The following is a 25,138-nucleotide window of genomic DNA, read 5'->3' as shown; positions in this document are numbered from 1 at the left end:
TCAGAATGTATACAGGGGTCCTCTTCTAGCTCCTGGGGGTAGGAATAGGATGAAAACATTATGAGACTTTATTAAGTCTTATAAGACTGCCACCCCTTGCCTCTGGCAGCCTCAGGAGTGGGAATTAGCCTTTACAGGGAGGTTATCATCCATAATACATATTTATTCTGTGTCCGTCGTGTATAAGAATGCTCTCAGTAAAAGTTAGGCTAGGCTATAATAATACTTTGCACTTCTTTGTTGCCTTTCATCTGAGGATTTCATTGTGCCTTTAAAAGCTTTCATTAACTAAAATTCACAACCCCGTTGTGCAGTAACTGTGCATTAACACCTCCACCATATGCAAAATGCAGTTCAGAGAAGCAAGGACTGGTGTAAGTGGTTTAAAAAGCCGGAAAGAATGGAGGAAAAAAACCCCTGGAATTGATTATTCTCACATCTATGTGCTAGCCCTGTGTTTTCTATCTAAAATGTTTTAGACTTGGATTGATGCTCTGACTGCTGCATTTTTAAATGCTGATATGTATCAAATTTAGCATTGTTTCAAAATTCTCAAGACATTCACTTCCACGTTAATTTATTATCTGCTGGAAATCTATCCTTTGATAACTGGATGCAGATGTAGCAATGACAGTGATATAATTGCCTGTGGAGCTAGGTATGCATTTTCACTATTGTTAAGCTACAGGGTCTAGTTTCCCCAGGATGTGTATGACTCTTGTGAATGCCAGTTACACACATTCTGGAGAAGAGAATATGCCCCTAAAGCTACAATATCCTTCGTGCGTAGCCTCCAATCCTCTACAAAGCTTACATTTCACAGGATTCAACAGTATTGGTTCTTTTGGGATCAATGAGAAACTCACCACCCATCTCCAGTATCTCTGAATTACAGAGCAGAACCAGATCAAACACAGAAGAGTTCCCTCATTTATCCTGCCTCTGTAATACATCAGAGTGTGTGCTGCATTCATTTTGTGTAGGCGGGCTGGTGTCTAATGTACTCTGTGAACATATTTATAAAGGATTAACCTGTGCCTGGTATTCCTAAAAACGGATTTAGTTAAAATACGTATTTTATTCTACTTGTCTCAACCATGCTAATCGTTCCTGTTTAGCTTTGATATTAGTCATTTTTGCTGGGGTGTAATACACTGCACATTATCGGTAGTCCTGCTATGTATGACAGGCTTTTTTTTCCCCAGCCGATACTTCTCAGCGCATTGTATGATCTGCGTCTGAGAATTTTAACCTGGAGTGAAAGTGTTCGCTAACAGAATGTACTGCTTAGCAAACGCTGAAACACAGAGGATTTGAACGGGGTGCTCTTGCTTCAAAAGTGTTTAGAAGCAAGCCGGGAATAGAAGGTCAGGAATCACGGGTGCTGGGAAGGACCTGATGCACTGTGTGCCTGGGATGCTGTGTGTGAGCACACAGGCTCTGACCTGGCAGCTGCCGCGCCAGGAAGGGTCCAGTACCGTGAAGCTCCCGGACTGCAAACAATTGCAGCCCACCCCTCCCAGCAGCCCCAAGTTAAGTATATACGTTTTAAAATATTTACTTTGACACAGGCAATATTTAGATATTTGTTTTGTGTAGGAGGAGGATTAAAAGGAAATACCAATGAACAGATTAGCAGTGGGGAATTCTGACCCTCATCTGCAATATGTGAAGAAAGCTCCGAAACGTTAATGGCAATTTGAGAAGTTGCCGACTAGGAACTTGGGATAAAACTGAAGACGGGCAGATTTCTGATGAAGGATTAGGGATAATTTACTAAAGATCACAGCCACAGGGAAAATGACCAAAGCAAACACTGGAAAACCTATTACTTCAGATGTGTGACAGCCAGACTTAAGGTTTCTCCTCACCTTGATCTTCAACCTGGGATTCAGGGCTTGGTTTGGTTTTGGTTTTGGTGGTTTTTTTTTTTTTACTTTGTATCAGCCTATACTGGGATAGCTACTGTGTGAAAAAGCTGATAGAGTTTTGTTTTCAATATCTAACATCTTCTGGTAGAAAGGAATGGTGGTAGTTGATTATATTTTTGCCACTTATCTGATTGCCTTTGAATTCAAGGAGTTCAGCCTGTTTTGAATTCTGTTCTTGATACCACGTTTTTTGTACAACTTGCGTGTCAGATACTATTTGTTGTACCATCAGTCCATCTTATCATCAGTGTGTGTAGGGGGGGAGGAGGATTCTTCTCAGCAGCCCATCAAGCAGTTTTTCTAGTTCATTTTCTTCCCCATTGTTCGAATACCAACTCAGAAGCTTGCAAATGTTTCTTTTTCTTGCCAAGACAGTGGTACTTTTGCCCTGGCACACATTAATGTTTTTTTCCCTTTTCTTGTGTTTTGAGTGCAGCTGAACAACAAATTCCTCTCTGTTTAACAAGCAACTTCCTCATATTAAGTTTTTTCCATACCAAAGTATCTTTTTTGATTTCAGCACAGCTCTGCATTTGTATTTGTCAATTAAGTACTGACAAGCGAATAGCAGCAAGTGCAGCAATATTGTGGGCTTGTGGGCTTTCAGAACGGCCCCTCTGGAACCTGAGCCCGTCTGTCTCAAGGAGCCACGGCAGCAGCTGCACTTTGAGAGGTAGCCAGTAAGACAGCAAGTCGGGATTCAGCAAACGAGAGTGGCTCCTTCAAAAGAAATCTAACCTCTTTTCTGCTCTTCCATGTGCATTGGACTTAAGGTACTCTCAGAAATGTTCCCACAAGTTACACCCGTTTCACACTCCTCCCTGAAACCTAGATCGTTTCAAGTTTTACAGCAGCAAAATAATTTGCTGCCTGTTTTCTCACCAATGTAAGAGGCTTTCTTTAAGTGGAAGTTGGCTCACTGGAGGCCGTAGGAGGACATGGACAGATGGATGGATGTGTGTGTACATGCATCTGGAGTTCTTTTGTTCTCTCCCAGTTAGCTTTGATTGTTAAAACAACCATTTCAGTAATTTCTTGGCTGGCTTTGCAGGGAAAAAAATCTTGGTCTTTGCTGCTCCTGGAAGAGAGGTTGTCATAATGTTGCTCCCCCACTTGACTGACAGGCACCTTTGCCAACACACAGCATGTTTCATCTCAGAGCGCTCGATGAATATCCTTACCCCCCCTCTGGACCAGCCCACCTCTACTTGCAATGCTCCTTGCTTTTTCTCGCAGGATTGCAATCCCTGCCTTTTGTTCCTCCTTCTCAGGAGTTAATACCTCCCCACCTTACAAGTCAGCAGCGGATTCTGCCAGTTAAAAACCCCAAATAACAAACCCTCCTACCCTGAAGGCCTTTTCCTTTCAAGCATGTATTTTTCTAGCCTGCAAGGGAGTCAGTGCCATAACCCTGAGCTTTCATGGAATAGTTTCTAAGTCTGTATCTGTGTATTATGAATATCTTCCAAAGGGGGAACGAACATCCCCTCTTCTGGCAGCTCCTACGTTTCGTGACTTCCTGCCCCCCCTGCTACCCTCTGCTCCTTACAAGCCCCTGCACTTCACCCCCTCTGCGTGTAATGTCTCCTTTCAAATCCTCCCGCACTGCTGCTGTCACCTCAGCCTGCTCCAGCCGTTGCCTGCCAATGCAGTCAGAGCCCAGAACCCAAACATATTTGCCTCTGTTAAGACGTCCCACTGTTGGTCTTTTGCAGATTTCCAGAAAGCTGGATGACCTGTGACACAAGCTTCCAATCTTTCTCTTCCATCCGCACTCTTTTTCCCTATCTGTGGGATTTTTTTCTGTGTTTCTGTGGCCTGAAAAAGAAAGCATCAGCTTGTTTTTTTCCTTTTACCCCATTTAACATCACTGGCATCGTGTCCCCACCTTTCTAGCTGAGGTCTTCTTTTTTTGGCGCTATTCAGTGTTGCTGCTTGCTTCCTAACAAGCTGCTATTAAGAAATGCTAGACACATCTTCTGTCCTGGGGATAGCTGACTGTCTCTAACCCAGAGACAGGAGACTGCTGGCTCAGGGGCAAGAGGCGACTCCTACACAGAAATGTGAAACACTAGGTGCCATATAGGGCCAGCTTATAAAGGGAAGCATTAACAGAATTCATGCTCATTTCAGAGATGTAGAAAAGGATCCTGAAGACAAACTGAAGATCTGAGATTATTAGGTGATCTGACATCATCTCCTTCATTTAATCACTCGTGTTTGCTGTTTCTGACACATTTGCTGAGCCCACCGTGCTTAAACTGTGCGTGTATTCAGATTTTTTCCCTTCACCTCCTCACCCCATCTCGCCTTACTTTGAAATAGCATCTGCTTAGAAAGCAAAGGTTTTTATCTGATGTCTCAGATGGTGGCATGCCAGGTAGGTATATAAAAGACAGAGGGATTTAAAAAATAGGGAGCATAAGATAATCAGGATGACTGAGGCCTTCTTGTGCTTTGCAGTGTGCATAACAGGGTGGTATAGAGAGGATGTCCTTCCCTGCAGGAAGCTCACGGCTCCTGCTACTGACAACAATTACTATGGGCTTTTTAGATGTGACAGTGACTCAAGTTTTGTTTTCAGTCTCTGTTGTTTTTTTTCATCTCCCCAGACCCAAGAGACTGATGGACAAGCAGAACTGGCCACTCCACTCGTCACGTCCATGCATAACCTCTCTGGTGCTCACGACAGACCTCCCTGTCACCTGCTCCCCAGTCCCTCCCCATACAGGCTCTGTCCCAGCAGGGAGGCTGTCTTGGAGCCCAGCTGCATAACACACCATCTCCTGGCAATGTTTTTGCTCCCTGGTGACTCACTGCATTTTGCACCTGATGGCAAAAGATAATCTGTCACCTCAAATCCTACTAGTTCTGCAAGGCGGCTTTTATATAATCAGTGGGTACTTTTACCCTCTTTTCTTCAAACATGAATATAAGGTCCAGCTTGACTCCCCCATACATTTTTTTAAAGAAAGCAGCTGTGTTGTCCTTCAGGAAAACAGCTTGTAATTTAGCATTACTGCATTATATCCCCTAGGCAACGCTTTCTGTCTTCAGGACATATATTTATCACAGACATCACAGTATCTCTATGGTGCTTTAGTTTTCCATCAAGGGAAGCTAAAAGAGCATTTAATTCCATAAAGCTCCGATTGATCTTCACCACAATGTACCTCTGGTGCTTCTCTCAATGTCTCCTCTGCTGAACAAGATTTCTTCTTCCTCTCTTGATCTCTCAGAAGTCTGAACTGATCTCAGAAGTGTGGGCTTGCTTTGCCTTCTAGCGCTACCTGTCTTTGTGCTAGGCAGAGCTTTCCTGTCCTTTGGTCAGCTCTCCAGTCCTGGTTAGCTCCATTCCGCCAGTGGCTCTTTGCCTTACTCAGGAGGCTCCTGAGGAGAGTTGAATGTATGTCAGCAATAAATAATTTGCCAGCATTGGATGGCTTTTCACTTTTTGTTCTCAGTTTCACTTTTGGTATTACAAGACAGACATGGAGAGTAGGTAGATGGACACGTCTTAAAATGAGTTCAATTAAGATGAACAGAAACGTGATGGCCCCACTACTTGCTCCGAAACTTTTCTCTAAGTTCTTCATGCAAGCTGCTTTGTTAATTGCTGCTCCTTCTGGTGACCATTTCACCCTTGAGCTCAGAGCAGTACCCTTCTGTTGCTACAAATTCTGATCCCAAAAGACACAAGAAACCACGCTTAGTCTTCTGAGTAGGAGATATTATGTGCTACAGCACTTGTCAAACCTATTTGATCAGCACACAGAGCTGGAGAAAAAAAGCAAGCAGGCAAGGAAGAAGTGGGAATGCAAATTTCTTTGAAACAGAAATCTTTCAAAGTCTGCAGTAATTGGCAAGGTAAATGCAAGGCTCTTTCTGCTTTTCATAACACTGGTAATATCAGTTCATGATAAAAAGCTATTCTGAGTTACACAAGAAGGTAAGATATTTGCCAAAAAATTTCTTTAGTTTCTATTCTGTTTGTTATGATGGACAAGAAGCGCCATCCATACTGATTGACTGTTGGCATGCGACTTACCACTGAGCAACTGTATGTTGATGGATAAGCCGGTCTCATCCAAGTGTCAGGAAGATTATCAAAAAAAAGAGCTGTCTGTAGTTGCTCCATCTCTGAGGAGATTGCCAACTCACCCTAACAAAAGAAAACATTAGTGTGCTATTTGCGTCTCACAAAGAGACTGTGATAAGATGACATGATAAATGATAGAGGGCTTTTTTTTCCCCAGTAAAAACACATAAGGTAGCTAAATTGTCAAGTGTAAAGAATATCTTGGCTCTTGCAACTGGGGTGAGTAATTTATTTTTTAAAAAGGGGAAATGGTCAGAAAAACAAGAGTGTAGGTTCTGGGTTTTCTGTATTTCTTAAATTCACTCTAATTGCATTAAGTAATTATATGATATAGTAATTCATATACATACGCACAGAAGCACCCACCTACGCATACGTACAGGGAGAAAAAGATAAAGGGCCAAATTACTAACTTGCTCTCAGATATCCCACAGAAAATTGTACACGCAATCAAGCTACCATTCTGCTGGCTTGCTTGCACTAATGGCTATTTGAGTGCCCATGTTTTGTTACTCTGAATTAAAGATCGAAAGGAAGGTAATTCTAGGTGGCGAAAAAGAAGGTCCCTTTAAAAAACTAGCCCTGTGAATCAGATTTTCAGTACCTAGTCTTGGAGTGGTATGCATTAACTGCAGCTGTGCACGCATACACCACGATTGTCTGTGTAAATTGCTAGCAATGCCTAAGAAGCTACTTGGTTGCCCAATTCCGTGATATGAACATATATTAAATGTTAGTGCAGCAGGTACATGGCTGCTTCAGATTGCTAGTTATTATGAAAATTTGACCCTGCATGGTTAAGAACATTACATATTGCTATTCAGCACTTTGTCGGCATTGAAATACGTCTTGTTACAAAAAAATGCCAAAGATGCGTGATGAGTTACTCATGTCCTTTTCACCTAGCTTCACTGCACTTACTAGATGCGCGGTGAGATCAGGAGTTGGGTGTTACTGTTACTGCACCTTTACTCGCAGTTAATGGCCATCTCCTAATGATGGTCAAATGCCACATACCCATGTCTTTGAACATGTTGATCATTTAACACGAAGTGAACCATGTGCCTTATCCAGCGGAGATCTATATGAAGCAGAGTTCGTTTTCAGCATCAGAGGGTCTCGGAGGTATCAAACAGCTGCCTCCCTTCTCTCCTATGGGTTGCCTAAAACACACGTGAACACACACCGTAACTAGCAACCAGATCTGTTAGCAGTTATAAGAGAGGAGCCAAATTTCTGCAATGGCAGAAGAGAATGTCCCTATCTTACCCCCGGGTCTGCACTGGAACGGGAGTCGGACCGTAATCGGAGGCCTTGCGTTTTGCTTCCTAGTATCGAGAGAGAGAGAGAGGATTTCAATCTCCTGAGCAGTTTCATGATAATTTTTTTCACACAAATTAAAACAAATCATTTGATATACAGAGACAAGTTACATGTTTGGAGTAGGCAGTTTATGAAAGCACAATTTTTTAATCAATGAAATCAGACAAAAGCTCCCCAAGTATCACTCACAACTGCCTGTTACTGGCACCTGCACTGATGCTATGTTTAAATCCACGTATCCCCTGAGATCAGTAAAGCAAAGCACACATATCTTCAGACGTAAATTAAGTTCTTGAAGAGAATGCCTTACCTCGTATATCAGCAGATCCGGTCTCTCATATTCTGGAAAACAAATCTGTTTATGTGAGGAGCATTCTGCTGGTGTTTGGATAAAATACCTGATCTTACTTTCTTCTCAAAGTTTTTTTCTGTATGTCATCTAGCTCTGCCTTCACCTTCAAGAGATACCATGTTGTCATGAGGCAAGTGCCTCATGCACCCACTTCTGCGATAATGTAAAGGAAATTAGAAACTTTGTGTATCTTAACTATGCAATGAAAGCAGTTCTACTGCCTTCATGTCATAGTATGAAGGATATGGAGGATTGATCCTGTGAAATGGAGGAGGAGTGGAAGACCTGTGCAGCAACATTTCAAGCTGTTAGGAAGAAAAGCAAATTCTGCCTTGTAGTTTGCAAATAATGGCATTTTGCAACCTGACAAAGGATCCTAAATGGCCCAACCCTATTAATATATCGTAACGCTCCAGCAAGATCTTGTTTCTATGTGGTGCAAAATAGTGCATATATTTATGTCTCGTGTATACGAGAGATCCCTCGTTACAAATTTCAGATTCAATCCCTGTAAAAAAACAGGTATGAAAATACCTAATTCTATTGAAATGGTGGCCACAGGAGAAAAAAACATAAACCCAGAGACATCACACCATCTTGTGACAAATTTGCAGCCTGCTCTATGTTTTGACTGACCTTGTCTTCCACAGCTTGGGAGACTCCTTCCCCAGTGACTGAATATTTGAATTGCAGCTCTAATAGCATATGGAGCATGTTGTCTGCAGTTATTATTACAAAAGCAATCTCCACATTGGGGTGCGGGCCATAACGGATGGGGCTTTGGGGAGGTAGCATTTCATCCGTATTTTTATGGTAACCTTCATAATCCAGGTTTGAAGAGACTGCAAATCCAGAAGCAAGCACTGACTTCCTATCAAACTGTCAAAGAAATAATAAAACCCCTGTCACCAAGACACTGGTGGCAATCCTCGCTAGACAGAATAAGGAACCTGCTTAGGCATAAATGAAATTGTTCTGTTAGGGAGTCATTGTTGAGAACAAGACTTTTATAACACTTTTATATAGATGGAAATTAATCTAATTTGTTCCCCATTTTAATTAGCCTCTTTATGTCACACCCAAGTTCCGATGCTTGCTAGGAAAAAAAAAAAAGAATTTTTTAATAATCAGATTATTCTTCAGTTAGAAAACAGCAGAGATAATTTTAATTTAAAAATATATAGAGAGAAATATTTTAAAAGAAAAATGTTATTTCTTCCAAATTACAAAGTGCTGCTCTCTGGTTTAACATTATTATTCTGTGTAGCAACTTATTAAATGAAGCAATTTATGGTAGCACCTCTGAAAAATGCCGTCTTTTATTGAAATGAAAGCGAGTAATAGCATAAGGCCTGTAAAATAAAAAGGCAGAATATCTTCCTTTAGACCATTACAAAAATACATGTATTGTCTATTTGACAATCAATACACTACCATAAAATAAAATGGAGCTGTGGTATCATCATCATAATTTCTATTTCAAATCGTTTGCTGAGAGCCAAATTGTGTCTTTTATGGAAAAGAATGATAAATGGTTTAATTCAATATCACACGCATGTGTATATATGAGCTGAAATTCTGTTGCAACTCAAAGCTGTTAGGCAAATATTTTAGGATCATCACAAGTTTAAAAACAACAGACATGTGGGAGTACATCCATTTATTTACACTTGTACTGACTTAAAATTCAAAATGTTATTTGATGCTTTTAAAGTATTGCTGTGGGATGTTAAATTACTGCTGAATTCTTACTGTTCTGAGATACCTTTCAACCTGCCAAGATGCACGATGATGATGATGATAATAATAATAACAGCGGTAGTGCAGGGATCTTTAAAATAATGCGGGGCTCATTCCTGTAAGATAAATACCATTTTCACTAACCCCCGTTTTATGATTCAGCATTTCTGATGCAACAAAGTGAAATAATGAAAGTAAAATAACAACAGGTTTGTGTGGGATGGGAAAGGGAAAATGAGCACGTGCATTGTCAGAATTTCTGCAGAAATGGTAGGGAAAAAAAGCTCTTATAAATGGCACTTCCCCCCCACCCCGGGAAAATTCCTCCTCTTGTTTTTACTATTCACTACATTTCCTTCTTTTATTCCTTTTTCTGATCTCATCCTTTTGTTCCCCTTCCCTCCTCAGATGCTTCTCCTTCCTCCTCGCAGCGGGAGGCTCCTGGCAGCTGGGGACGGAGAGCCACGGCCGCGGGATGGTGCGGGGCTTGCCGGCAGGTGAGCTGCTGCTGGCTGGGGGCACCGGCACCGGCGGCGAAGGAAGACGGAAGCCCACAGTTCGCTGCCATGTATGTAGAGGGCCTGTTTCACTCCTGCCTTCCTCTTCGACGTGCCTCTTTCCCAGGGACGAGGTGGGTACGAAGCCCCCGCATGTGGCGCTGGGAGCCTTCTACACCTCCTTGCTCAGGGCTGGGGGGGGAAGCAGGAGGAGGAGGTGCGATGGCAAACGCGTTCTCAGGTGAGGATGGGGGCTATGAGCCACCCCTCTCGGCCGCGCTCGGCGTGGGCTGGGAAGCGGAGAGGTAGGTGCTGCCTGCTACCTGTCTGCCATCTCCATCCGACAAAACGCTGAGTTCAGTGAGGGTCCCTCGGGCCGCCAGGCATGGCCACTGCTACGGGCAGTGGTAACCACAAACTGCCCCACAGAGATGGAAGGCAGAGGGCTTTTTTGCCTCCCTCTTACCAAACTAGTTTCATCGCCCATGGACGCTTTGTAAGTGTCGCTGCTCGGCCGCAGCCTTGCTGGCACAGCATTACAAGGAATCTTTGCTGTGATAAGGGATCAGAGGTCACCACTGCAGGGGATCGGGGGCTGATTTATTAAACAGCTAAATCTGTTTAAGATGTAATTCCTCAAAAAGAGTAGTGTACTTGCGGCCATTTAAATGAGTAAGAAAATATGCCAGTTAATGCCTGTATTTGCTTTCCCCAGGCACAAAACCCCAGCTCAGCGGGCGGACGCAGGTGGTTGCAGTCAGCCGAGTCGCTTCCAGCCCCACAGGTCTGTCACTTCTCTGGGACTGGTTTCTGCTCGGGTCACACCCCTGTCCTCCGAACGGAAACGACAGGAGAAAGTGCAGTATGGTGCCTTGCGTTTGCTGGCATCGCTCCAACAACGCTTGATGGCTTATGCAGTGGTAATAACGGGGCTCCCATCGGAGCCCCTGCAGGAGGCTCGGGGGGGGCGGGTTAGAAAGTTTCCCCGCAGGCACCCGGGCGCCCGGCAGCGGTGGTGCCGGGGCTGCGACCCAGCGGGGGGAATCTCCCAGGCCCTGTCTCCAGCCTTAACACAAACGCACGCGAGAGGAAAACCTCCCGAAGAGATCGGCCGGCATCCCTGCCCCGCAGCCCTGGCCAGGGTCAACGCCGCAGGATACACGCCTCTCCCCCGGGGCAGCCCCGCGGCTCCGGGAACTCCGCCGGCAGCGGCGGCCGAGCCACCTCCAGCCGTGCTGCCGCAGGCCCGCCGGGGCGAGCTGCCGAGGCCGGCCGGGCCGGGCCCCTCTCCCGGCGCCCGCGACGGGCGGCGTCCGCCCGCGCCTCCGCCACGGCCCGCGGCGCCGCCAGGGCGGCGGCGGGGGCAGCTGCCGGCAGGGGGCGCTCTGGCTCCGAGAACGCGCCGCCGCCGCTGCGGCCGCGTCCCGCTCCCCGGCCCCCCCCCCCCCCCCCCACCCCGCGCGGCGTGGCACGGCGCGGCCCGCTGCCGCCGCCCCACGGGCACGGGCACGGGCACGGGCACGGGCACGGGCACGGGCACGGGCACGGGCGGCTGCCCCGGGCGCCCGGCAGGTACTGCGGGTTCGCACCGCAGCGCGGGCTGCCGCGGGGGAGCGAAGAGGTTACGACCTCCAGGGCAGAGCCTGGCCGCCGGCCTGAGGGGCCCGGCTCGTGGCGGCGACCCGCAGCCGCCCAGCAGGTGCGGCCCGGCCCGGCCCGGCCCGGCAGGCCGCGACACCCCGAGCGCAGCTGCCACAAGCGGCGCCGGGCGGCTGCGGGGAAGCGCAACCACCCCGCGGGGCGGAGGGGCTGCCCGGCCCCGGCCCCGGCCCCGGCCCCGGCCCGCTGTGGGGCCCGCGGGCAGGCGGGGGCGGGCAGCGCGGGGCCCGGCGGAGCGAGCCGCCGGCAGAAGTTAGTGACAAACGTGTGTTGCCCGTGCCTGCAGCCGGCGGTTTTCTTTGTGCGTTTGTCAGCACTTTCGGTGACATTCCTTCCTCTGTGCAGTTGGCTGGCAATTTTTCCCTTTTTTATTGCTGGAAGAGATTGTTCTAAACAAGAGGAAAAGAGGAAAAGCCTTTGTAATTTTTACAAAGGTTTTTTAGAACATACTGCTTAAATGACAGTCGAAAAACAGTATTTTTGTTTGTAATTGGTGAGTTTCTCAGTGTTCAGGTTGATGCTCTTTCTCTAGCACAGATATGTATTCCAAAGAGATACGTGATTTCTTTGACCATATCTTTGATCATAGCTTATAATTACTACCTGTATACACCTATGTTTGTATGTATCTTTTGAGATTCAGTAACAAAAAATGGTTTTATTAAAAGCCTTCCACAACAAAGATTACAAAAGACAGAGGAAAATATGATAACCTAGCAGCCAAAGCACTCTTTCCTCTTATGTACGATCCAAACATTTTGGACCAAATCCTTAGCAATATAAATTGGCATAGTGAACCTCACTGATTTACCTCAGCTGAAGACCTAATTCCAGTGCATGACATACTCAGAGTATGTAAAAGATATTCCAGAGACACAAAAAGGCATGGTCTTGCATTTCAAGAAAAATCAAACTAAGCTAGACTAAACCAAGCTAAATTATTATTCTGTACTACAGTAATTACCTGTAGTGACTGCAAATTCTTTGTTTCCCGTGCACACAGGCATGTTTTTAACCAGAAGCTGTATGTGATGCTTTAAAACGAAAAGAAGTAATTTCTTGCTTTATTTTTTTTTTGGTGACAGATGTGTGGTTATTTCACTCTAGGATATGTAAGCAAATCTTTAAGAAATTAAATGCATTCTGCTTTATTATTGCATATCCTCTAAAGGCTTTTAGTGACTTCACCGCTTCAAGTGGCTTTAAAATGAGAAGTTTAATAGTCACATTTTAAAAGTTTCATTTCTGTGTTGTTTTACTTGCCTGGTCAAATTTATCCAGTGCAGCATGGTGATCAGGCAGCATTTCAGGTAGTGACTGATCAGTTATTTTAGTAGGAGGTTTCCCAAATCCTCCTTAGAAGATGTTCTTTACGAGAAGGGGCAGGTTCCCCGCACTCAAAACCGATCTCCCTGCTGACTTCCTTCCCTGGGTTTCTTCAGTAATTTCTCTAATGTGTCAAGCCACTTTGCTACAAAATAAATATTCAGAGATGGGGAGGGAGGGGGGGAGAAAGGAGGAAAAAATAGGCCTCCCAGTGAGCTATTGATTTGAAATATGAAACATTTTATTGATACAAGAAAAAGCTAGACATAAGGAAGCAGTTTGATATTGCCTAATATTTGAAAAAAATCATGTGCATCTGTTTAGCACAATATACTGCATAATGACAGCAATCTTCCCTGTTTGTATCTATTAATCTGATTATACGGCGTAACAATTCTTTTTGCTACACATTTATTTACTAAAGGATTTTTTTAATGGATAATAAATTAGTAAATCAGATATCATGTGCTTGGGAAAATACGTTAGTTGACTCCGTACACACAAGATAGTTGCAATTCATATTTTATGTGATACTCAGTGATACTTGGCATATACAGCTGAAGTTACGTGCTTCCCTTGTGGTGAAGACAAAGGAAGTTTTAAATCACTATTTAGTACTCTTTCATCTAGGCACATGTTATTTTGAAAAGCTTCAGTTTTTAACACTGCAATGCAGCACTGCTGTAATGAAGAGCTTTGACTTACTTGAAGTATAACCCAGTGGCCTTCTTTTGATGCTTTTTCCATAGCTATTTCTGCTACAGCTTCCTGTCCTTGACCCAACGATACATTGTGAAGTTCTCCTGAGTCAATGGTAAATTCAAACTTGTTCCCTAAACAGAACAATATACTGTTCTACTTCTAGCCAAATAATGAAGTGTTCAAACAAGCATGTGTTCTACACACAGTGTTTAAATGGCACCACATCGCATGAGTCACTAAAGTAAAAAAACAGCCCTCAAAAATATAGTTTCAATAAATCAGCTGAGCTAGGATATTGTATTGCTTTCTGGCTAGGTATTCTGTATTAGCAAAATACTGCTGTGTCTGAAAAGCAACCCAGAAGTGGAACAATTGATTCCTGCTAATGGATTCCCTACCTATTGCCTATATAAATATTTCAGTGCACACAGAGGTGGATATGTTGGAACTGTATCTAAAGAAAAAATAAATGCAATTAATGTCTCACTAAAGGTAACATTACACACAGGCAATACAAGGGGCTAACCAGAAGTCCTTACACTGGCACCAGGAGGTAGTGTGGTCAGAGCAGGATTAGCAAGTTTTCAGCATATCTAGGCAGTAGGGTCAAATCTGTTGCTCAGGTATACTTCTGCAAGGTTGATGACTTGCGCTGGTAAAATGCCGAAGAGCAGACAGCTACCTCTTATTTCAGAAAGCAGGCAGCATTGCCCCAGGCAGCTGTCTGACTCAAGCACTGTAACTTTCGTCAGATAGTATGCGTTCCAGATGTAATGCCGTCTGCGCGTTAACATGTGACAGCACTCGGCAGTAATGGAGAGGCCTCATTTATTTCTCTGGTTGTGGTAGTTAGGATATCTAAGACCAGTGGTACTGCTAACTAATTTGGTAGAAATTTCTTTTGTTTCATGGTAAATGCTGTGTTTTCTCATGATTGTTAGTAGAAGGGTCTAGTCCAGGCTAATCTAATGGTTCGGAATCGGTAAGGGGAGCGGTCCAGGAGATAAACACTACTGGGGAACAGCACTACCTTCTCTGAAAGTTTTTGTGAACACTGGACGCGTTTTGTTCCAAGTTACATTCAGGCATCAATTAAGAATTACAGTTGACAGAGCCTCGGGGAAGACAACAGTTAAGGTGTAAGACCCATCTACGGGGCATAATATTTTATCATGACTTCTATTTGGTAGAGATCCAAGTACAACACACATTCGGGTCACTCACAGTGCAAAATCTGTCCTTCAGAGGGCTGAGGCTTGTAATGCAAACTGACAGCACAAGTCATCCTGGCCAGTCTGCTGTCTCACATAATTACCAGGTTCAGGAGAGAACTTTTTGCTTTTCATTCTTTTAGAAACTTCTCTTTTCTGAACATTCCAACTCCATCGCTTCTGCTTGTCCTTTCCAGGAGCCTTCAGTATCTCTGTTCAGGTAACAAAATTTATTCATCGTTGTCCACACTTGAAAAAATACTATGTAGAGCCAGTACATTTGAGCACAAGCCCGTTGATTTTGAAAATCAATGTAACTAAAGTTTTTTATTTTTAAAAAACAGTGTGTAGGATCATTGTTATAGACACACTGTACCCTGCTTTCTCTCCATGCAGAGTTAGAGAGAAAATGAAGTAACTGTTGAAACAGTGGTCAATGTAAATTCAGAGTGTTCACAAAGCATGTTTCTTTTTTTGTAACTAAAAGCTTTAGGACAGAACAGCTGTGAAATTAATAGAAAATATTTGTCATACTTATCAGTGTTTATTTTTGCAAAAGCTTTGGAATTTATTTGTGGCCAAATTCCCCGTTTAAAACATTTTTAAAGCTTTTAAAACCATGCAATACAGACTCTGGGTATTATAAGCTTAAATCATACACATATAGAAATGTTCCTCATAGTACATAAACCTGTTCACAGATGACGATTAAGTGTGTCAGCTTGCAAGACCAGCTAAGCCTTCACCAAAATATGGACAAAATTCTAAACATAAGGCTTTTCTGAAATTCACAAATTAAATGTGGAGTTCTGTGTGTAAGCCTTTTAGTATGTCAACAAGGCTAGAAACACTGAACCGTGCTGAGAAAGAGTATTAATACAACATTCCAAGGTCACCTGAACTCTGATTTCTCTAGAAGAAGAACAGTTTCTATTAAGAAATTGCCAGATCAAAGATATATGGTGAAATGCTTAAAATTTTAGAAGTCTGTAAGGACCAGATCTAAATTTTCCACTGTTGTAAGAACAAAAAGGGGGCTCCACACCATTATTTATCACGTCGTACAGGGATGTGCTGTGTTCTGCTACTTGGTATTTAATCCAGAAGTGCATTCAGCTATGTATTAGTAGCGAGCACTGAGTTATAAGCCATCAGAGCAGCAAAAGATAGGACAGAAATAAACTGTTGGCTACAATTGCCCCTTTGAAAAAGAACAGGAATTTTGAGAGGGGAGGGAAGGAGTTTCCTTGTCCCCGGTGGAGTTTATTATTCTCTGGAAACAGGTAAACCAACCCTGGCTCATGAAGATACTTTAGAATAGGAAATGTTTTGCCTTTGAAATGTACCAGATTACATGTCATTTCAAATAGTGTTCATGGTGAAGATACCCCTGGGACCACCTTACAAGAGCTTTATTTCTTGCCTGCAAATTAGTCAGTTCAAAACACTTCTCCTCTCATCTCTGCCTTCAGCTCTTAATACCACACACGGCATTTGTAAAATAGGGGATAAGAATGAAAAGACCCTGAATACAATAGGACAATTAAAAAAATAAAATAGACGACTGTAAAGGCAAGAACAAGACGGGTTTCAGCCGACAAGGAAAAGAATGAAATTTTGGTGCATTTTTGGAGGCATTTCAATAAACCCTCTTTTTTCTGTTTCAGCAGGGGCTCATAGAAACAGCTATGTTTTCCAAGTGGCAGACAGACAATAGCATCTAAATTATTTTTAAGAAAGCACTCATAGCACTAAGCACCCACTACTACTAAATCCGTCTTAGAGGAGAAGGGTGGAGGAAGAAGAAAGGTCAACAAATGTATCAAGTTCTTTGTGTAATGCCTCACTGACATTTTCCAACTCCTTCAGCTGGCTTTTATTTTTAAATTTTTTTTTCAGAATCCTGGTAAAATGCAGTAAAGGATTTAAGGTTATCGTCTGTCTCTCTCTAACTTCTGACATCTCTTTATAACAAGAAAGAGTCACAGCCAACTGTAACAGGAGGGCAACACAATGAATCCTGGTAAGACAGGGAAGGGGGGAGGTTCAACTTTGCTGCCCCTTTGCCCCTGTTTCTTCCTCACAGAACAGAAGTGCCATCTGTTCCTAGCCCTAACATGCATGCATTTGATTTCCATTCAGTAATAACTAACACAGGAAAAAGATTATCAAGTGATCTAAAGCACTATCAGCATTAGCAAGTCTTCCCCATCCAGTGTTTTGTTTGCACCTCCAAAGGCCTGCAGATGAAATGGATATGGGCAAGTGCCTTAATTGCCTAGAATTATTCTGTTCTCTGGTAGAGGACCATATGCTCAAGGTGTGGAACATGACCAGGCTAAGGATATTTAGGTGCTTGGGTCAGAAAGAGATTTAGGAAAATCAGACGAGAGGATGGATGTTTAGATTCTCCAACCTGAATTCAGTACACCAATCTCTGTTACTTGGTGCTGTAATACATCATCATAATAATGCAAAGTCAAGTCACAGTGTGTTGTGTGAGGCTAGACAGTCAGTATTAAAGTATGAGCCTGTTTCAAAAGAATCTGTAAAAATGTTTCTTAGACTTCACAGTCAAGTTTGTGGCATTCACAAGTAAAAAGCCCAACAACACCAAAACCACCAAACACCTTCAAGTCCAGCAAACTCAGTTTAAGGTCCAAAAAACCAATGAGAACATCTTTTCTTCATAACTTACTGCAGGTGCCGAAGACCCCGTGGATCCCTCAGTTATGCCCAGTTATGCCTGATGTCTTACTGGTGAAAGTAACGGGGTGCAGCAGCAGATGTCAGCGAAGGAAAGGCACCTACAGTGTGCTGTCTGCAAAGCGAGGTAACGATTAAACAATAGGTGCAGTGGGATTTCTCTGTCCCAGCCCGTCAGGCATTTCAGTGCTCTCTCCTCTTGCTGTCTATACCTGATTATTTCAGCAGTCTCTCCTTTCTTCATCTTCTCATCTTTTCTCCCTTTGCTGCTGCTGCCTTCCCACCTTGTTACTTAAAGCACTTCTATGGCCAGAAATTGACCACGTTGTCAGACGCCAGCTTTCTTCCCAGCGACTGGGGAAGGTCTTCAAGCATGGGAGAGGCATGGCCAGAGCTGTTATTATAAACTTGTAAAATGGTTCAAGAGGGCAAAGCCAAGAAAATGGCTAGCAAGTAGCTTGTGCTTTAGACTAGCTTATTTTGTGCAAGTCAAATATTGCTTAAGCTGTATCTGAAATTTGAAGCTGATCTGTCTGGCAAACCTACTGATGTCTACGTTGTCAAAATACATGAGACAACATTTCATTTCTCCAGATTTCCATTAATTTCATTGCCTTATTTTCTTTCTTTTCCTCCTACACCAGGATGACATTTTTGAAGCGTACTTCTAAGAGCATAATTTGATCAAATGATCCAAGGGAACTCCCTATAGACATCCATGATTTAATGCCAGACCTGTTCTAAAGGTTGGCATGCCTGACAATGGCAATTGGTTTAACCCCAGTTAGTTTTTAGATAATAAATATAGTGTGTTTTTTCCAAGTCAGGACTGTATTTTGTTTACACAGCTCAATCAGAAATGTATCGAATAAAGGCAGGGTCCAGCTATGCGTGGTGGTGAGCATTCTGAGCATCCCAGCCTCGACCAGAGCAGAAGGTGCTCGGCGCCTTGCTGGAGTCAGCCATTGTGCGCGTCCTCATGCGAGATGCTTGTAGGTGACTTCCAGATGACCTCGAGGAGACTGGGCAGGAATTCCCTGGCTGGCTGATTTATGGTTCAGTACAGTAGATACTCTGTGCTCTGAAAACAAGTAGGGTCAGCAGCTGAATCTGAATTTCTTTGTCCTCCCTTTCCCTTCTCCATTTGGGATTTCACTTTCTGGCTCACAACACATGTACCAAAGAAGCCTCTTTTATTAGGTTAGTATTTTCATCCTAGTCCTGACTCACATCTGTGCAGGCTTTGGGCTCCTCTGCTCTGTACCCATTTATCACTCTTTTCAAAGGGAAGAAGGAAACTCTTGGTATGGGTGCAAAACTTAGAAGAGATCTGTGCCGAATAAGAGCAAGAACACAGCTGCACAAGACTCAGCATACTTCTCAGACAAAATGCAGTGAAGGAAGAGATGGCACTTTAAGCTAAATCAGAGATCATTATACAATACTCTTTCCATTCAGCTCATTCTAGGAGGAATATGTACATGCGGCAGCAGCACTAGGGACGTGAAGAGCTACTTTGAAAGTAGATGTGGTTCCTGGTGTTTGAGGTGAGAGGGGATAGTGGAGAACGAGGAAATTGGCTGTCCCTGCAGAGGTGCCCCCCAGCCACAGCAAAGTCTGTGAAATTATGCTTTTCTGTCCTTAACGAGAAAGCGGCTGGACTGGCTGAGAGCAAACTCAGTTTGTAGGAACTGTTTCAGACTGACATTCATTACCTGAGGAGGAAGTTTCTAGGGGCCCGGCAGAGCTGGTTATCAGCACGAACGGCTCAAGCTACAGCAAGAAGACCCAAGCAGAAGTACATGAACTTGTCCGTATTCCCTCCTACTGTGGCGAAGCAGGAAGGCACGCAACCAAGGCCTGAGAATTACTAGGCAAAGGACTGTTCCGTGGGCTGCATGGCCACATGTACAGATATACGCACACAGAGTCATAAATGGGAGCTCGTGCAGGGTTCATGCTGTAGCGGGAGAGCTAACTGGGCTGTGAAAGTAAGCTTTTCTCCTTCAAACAGACCGATGTAAATGATAGCCGAGGGTGTAACGCAGGCGGTCGGGTTCTTTACGCTCAGCATCACGTTGTCAGAGGGTTTTGCTCACTGCACTGCCCTGTGAAGTACAACAGTAAAAGCCTGTGACAGGAGGGAAAGAAAGGTGTAAGCCAGTGGTAGCACTAGATTAAAACAGCAGCACGCAAACACACTGACCTCTTCCTGAGTGGTAACCTTGACTGGATTGATTTTATTCAGCTTGTCCATGAGAAAATAGAGCACGGCAGCATTGACTGCAACTGGCCAAAACTGCTTGAGAGCTTCAGTGATCTTTATGGTGTTTATTTCAGCTTCCAGGTCCTTAAAGATATTGGCGATGTTAAGATGTAGTATTACACTCAAAGTCTTCTTATTGGCAAAAGGGTATTGGCAAAAGGCACGATATATATGGATCTAAGAATTTACTGTTAGCCCTGTTAACGTTTTAAACAGTCTAATAGTCAAAATTACTTAATGAATACAGGAAGGCCTCATTAAAAATAGAGTTATAATTGCTACACAAAAATTTCCCTCTTCTCTAGTGTTGTGCTTACTCCTCCGGTACTCCTTTGGGTCTTAAGATTGACACTTCAGTATTTCTCAAAAGGAATGGGGGAGTATTACGATGAGTCATCACCAGGAGTGTGATATTCATGGGAGGGGGATGTCTTTCTCCTCAGTCTGGTGTCTGCTTGGATTTAATTTTATATGTTTTCTTAACACTATCAGCTTACTGTGATTAAATGACTGATTTGTATCATCTGTGTCTGCACTCTTCCCTGCGACTTATTCTAGAGCTATAGGCAGTTCAGTCCACAGTGAATAACCATTTGTTATTACTATAAACTAGAGTTAAATTAAAACAAATCTAGTCAAGAGTATCTCACAGCTGGAGGAACACATTGCTATCACAGCTAAAACAAGTTCAAATCTACTTAGGCCCAGACAAACCCAGGGAATTGCTGAGACCCTACGCTGTCATGTCAATACAAACCTTGTTGCTTTTTACTGATAATGGCAAAATCACATTTACTGGGCTGTAAAGTCCCTTTGGATAGTCTGTGAATTGCACAGTTCAGCAAGGATTTGCAAACCCTTCTATGACTGCAGAATCATGACTGAGCAGCAGATCTTGGAAGCGTTCACACTTTCCTATCTTCGCTTGAATCACCATAATCTATGTAGGTCTGATTGACCTGTATTTCTTCATTGCCATCAGGAGACCAGCTAACAAAAAGTGTTTGATTTCCATTGCCAATATAATTTGCACAACCAGGAGGAATACTGTGATTATTAAAATGAGAGCTATAAGTTATAGAGCTAAGTTAAAAATTCCTGTAGCTGTAGGAGACCATAGTGTAACCTTTAAGGGTACAGGATAATTAAGATCACATGCTTGAATCTAAGATACATCACACACGCGCGCGCGCGCTATCAGGCAGGTTTTACACATGAGGTAATTCACAACAATTTCTGGAATTGGGTCTGTACACAAACACAACTAGATCCCATATATAAGAGTAGAGATTGATTCGAAACAGAAGGAGAAATGTCATAGTCACATCTGGTTAACTTTTGAGCTAAGCAATCATCTGAGGACTGGAAACTAATATCTTCACATATCTATTGCATATTTCAATGCTATTTGCTGGCATTCTTCTGAAAAGACTCACTGGAATATTCCATTTTCTTTGACAGTCTGTGTTCACAGATGCACATCTTTAATATCAGAAACACTTGTTATACATTTCCAAAATTATCTGATAAGCTTCTTGGTAACAAAAAGAACTTTTCCACCAACTTGATACATGACTACATATCTTACATATATGCAGTGTTTCCACCATGTGCTACATTCAGGATGTTTTAAAATACCTCCAATACAATACTACACAAATGGTGTGTTTATTTAAAAAATATGATTTTCCATGGCAAAAAAATGTATACCTTGTTGATCCATCTTTGCTTCTATGTTTTATAAGCACTCAAAGTTTCAACCATACTTGTAAACATATGTATATTTTAATGTTACAAGTATAGTCATTCATATTTTGGTGCTCTGTTAAGTGTGGTCACTCTCGGTGAGAGGACGTACAGTCCTCCTCATCTGGAGGAACCTCACCTTGAGCATGCCACAACCTCCCAGCGCCCCTCCGCCAATATTTCACCACCCTCATGGTAAAGAATTTTTCCTGATTCCCTGGTCAGAATTTCCCATGCTCTGACTTCTTCCAGTTGCCTCTTTCCTGCCCTTGTGCACCTCTGAGAAAAACCTGGCTGTGTCTTCTTCTCTGTAGCCTCTCACAAAGTATTTTTAGACAGCAATAAATCCCTTCGCCCTCTTGGCTGTTCCAAGGCTGAAGAATGGCAGTTCCCTCAGCCTCTCCTCACGTGCTACCTGCTCCAGCCTCCACTGGATTAGCGCCAGTAGGTTAATGTCTTTCTTGTACTGTAGGAGGTACAGTAATTAAATTCATACCTTTCATTTATAACATCTATTTTTGTTCATATACTTACTGATAGTGTAACACTTTTAACTTGTTCTACAGCTGTACCCTCTTGTTGAGTTTTATCCTGTTCAGTTTAGTTGGATGTGTTCCTACTTCAGCTTTCAATTTCCCTCCTCTGAAGTCCAAATTTCTACTCGCATGGCCAGTTCTTCAGTTACCTCTCTTGCCACTAACCTGACAGCCCATGTTTCAGCACATTATAGGCTTTTCAGGAGAAAATTTTAGATTTGTGGGGTTTTTTTTTCTTTTAATTTTGCAAAATCTTGTTCTCCTTCCTAGATACATCTGCAAGAAGCTGGAACCCAAGGGTATGGTCCCCTCTGAAGAGCTGAATAACACACTGGCCTTGGACCAACAAAGTTTAGTAAGGAGAATACTTCTAAAGAAGATCCAGGATTTGAAAATTAGGAGAGTAGCAGAGCTCTTCTGAGTTTGCCTCTGCAAAATTTCTGACAGCATTTGGCTCTGTGGTATTCTGGTATGGAGTGCTCCTGAGTTTCCTCTGCAGTCAATGAGAACAGAGGATACTCAGGACTTAGCAGAAAGTATTCTCCCTTTTGAAGGATCAAGCTCTTGAAGAACCTCCCGCTGTTAGGAATATGACCTCTTCAGGTACTTAAAATTATTTAATTAGCATTATAAACGTTAGAAAGAACACAGTTGACAAATCATTCTAGCAAAGGTAATGGAGCTGTAATTGCAGGTGTCACAGAATTTAGTACAGAAGATGGTGTTTCCAAAGTATGTTTTTTAAGTGTTTTAAAAGGCTGTATAAAGAAGGGAAGCAAGCAAGCTATCAGGCAGTGGTTTTTTTCCCCTCAGCGTTTTTTGTGGACTAAGAATAGAGGGAACGTGTAGCAAGCATCTTGCTATTAAATTTGCCCATGACAACTAGTGCAGCTGCATGTAGCGTGCAAGAACATCTGTAGAATCATGACACATGCAGAATCCCCCACACTAAGAGCGTGACATTATACTGAAAACAATTCAGTTGTAAAAGCCCTATAAATCCATTTTATATAATCTTTCTCCACCTTCTCCTCCTCCTTCTCTTTTGAATTCTGTTAACTGAAGGATGCTGTCACTCCTTCATGGCATCAGTAAAAATCACAATATAAAAGTGACTAAGCATTTCAGGATTGTCCCCTTCTTTCATTAACAGAGAGAATGCAAGTGTATCTTTCCTGAAGAAACAGAAAGTTCAAGAAAGAATAACCAGCAGCAGAAATGCACTAGACACCAGAGCTTACTCCAAGTGGAACTTGACACGGTTTGCAGATGCAATTTAACTCTTCAGAAATCAAGGGGTGATTTTCTGTGTCTCTGTAGCTTGTGCGGTTGTTCTGTTCAAAGGGAGCAGTAGGATTGCTACGAGTCTTTACTCCTCCCATGCAAATGACTGCACAAAGTACAGTGATATGGAAAAATATGTCCAAAATGTATAGATTTCTAAAGTAAGGGCAATCTCCTTGCCTGGGATTTTGTGAGTTCCCACAGCTTACTGTTCAAATGCAGCTATTGTGGAATTCGGTAAAAGTTCCTGTAAGCTCCACACTGTCACAAGGGCGGCTGTGCCTTTTTCAAAATCCTTAAAGGCTTCTGTTTTCCCCAAAATTATTTTAACAAAATGTTTGCTTCCTTCTTCTAAATATTCTACAGTTTCCTCTCTGAAATAGTTTCTTTGCAATCTTTAGATTTATTAAAGTAAGACATTTTATAATGGCAATGCAAACACCGATTTTTGTGTAAGTCTGAGGTTGTCTAAAGACTGTGTGATGATAATACCATGACAAGGCAAACACGTGCATGCTATTAATGCCTGGATCATCATTAGCTTGTTTCTCTGGAAACATCTTCTTTCAGTCATTAGGACAGCTCAGGCATGATAACTACATGAAGCTCCAAGAGCATTTCCCCATCCTTTATGCAGACTGCAGGGCAAGCTGGAAGCTAGAAAAGTCAGCCAGATGGGGCATAATTTTCAACTCTTATGCCCATTGAATTCCTGCAACCTAACTGCAAAAAACACAACCCTTGCGAGAGATTTCGTTAATTATTTTATGGATAGCATACATTTTGAGTTTACTGACTTGCTGATACTCTTCGGTCAAGTCCTTTGAACTCTGCTTCATTCGCCGTCTGAACAAAGCCTTGTTTTCCTATTTCAGAGACATACTGTGTGTAAATGAGAAGGTTTTTAAAGCACCCTGATGATGGAAAAGATATGCAAGTACAACTGATATCACCTGACAACATTCGCTTACTGTTAAGGGTAAATTTATCTCTTAATTAAATTAGATATGATTCCTCATTTAATAATGCAATGATTTTTAACATCCACATCCCGGTTTGCATGTTTGGTAACTGCTTGCACAGTGCATCATGTGCATCAGTGCATCATGATGCACAGTGCATCATGTGCACAGTAATCATGTGCATCCCCATAGCAGAAAGGAATATCATATGCCCTGCAAAGCAGTTATGGAGTTGGAAAACGCTTTTATTAACTTTTCAGTATCCCTGACTTTCGCGTGGAGAAGCGCACATTCAGTGGCCAGGTGTTACTGCAGTCAGCTGTGGCCACCCCCAGGTAGAAATGAATGTCTGAGTGATGCATCCTGCTCCCTGATCCTGCCACTGGTGGTGCTTGTGTTTTAGCTGGCCTCTTGGGTAAATGGTCCAACAGATGCAAACAGCTCAATGTAGTCCTGGGCTCCAGGATATGAATAGCGATACAATTTTTAACGAGCTAGCACTATAAGGAGTTGTGGAAAAATGTACCAGAGAAAGCTACATTTATATGGTATGTAAAACGGAACACTAAAATTCCCCTCTTGTAGCTTTTACTTTAAATAAATCAAAGCATTTTATGGTGATTTTAAAAGTTTTATTTTATTTTTCTCATGATGGAGACACAGTGATTCTTGGAGAGTAGACACACACACACATGGATACATTCACCATGGATAAGTGACTTGAAAAATACAGATTATGAAATAAATACAATTCTAAAAAATAAACATATTTGTTTTAGACCCAAAGGAGCCAAATTC

At 42.8% G+C, this 25,138-nt stretch overlaps 1 long non-coding RNA gene across 3 annotated transcripts; it reads left to right on the top strand.

Annotated features, from left to right (window-relative positions):
- The first annotated feature begins 13,388 nt into the window (after positions 1 to 13,388).
- Positions 13,389 to 24,427, top strand: LOC142414510 (uncharacterized). Of its 3 annotated transcripts, none has more exons than XR_012777100.1 (5): positions 13,389 to 13,741; positions 16,740 to 16,863; positions 17,544 to 17,673; positions 22,365 to 22,697; positions 24,254 to 24,427. It is a non-coding gene; the product is annotated as an uncharacterized LOC142414510 (long non-coding RNA). The 3 variants fall into 3 exon arrangements; XR_012777101.1 differs by lacking the exon at positions 24,254 to 24,427 and adding an exon at positions 23,248 to 23,346; XR_012777102.1 differs by lacking the exon at positions 24,254 to 24,427 and having other exon boundaries at positions 22,365 to 22,563; positions 22,649 to 22,664.
- Positions 24,428 to 25,138: the final 711 nt, after the last annotated feature.

This window comes from Mycteria americana, chromosome 9, assembly GCF_035582795.1.
Source record: "Mycteria americana isolate JAX WOST 10 ecotype Jacksonville Zoo and Gardens chromosome 9, USCA_MyAme_1.0, whole genome shotgun sequence".
Taxonomy (NCBI): Eukaryota; Metazoa; Chordata; class Aves; order Ciconiiformes; family Ciconiidae; genus Mycteria; species Mycteria americana.
The sequence above is the reverse complement of the archived record's forward strand: the minus strand, read 5'-3'. Positions and strand labels throughout refer to the sequence as shown.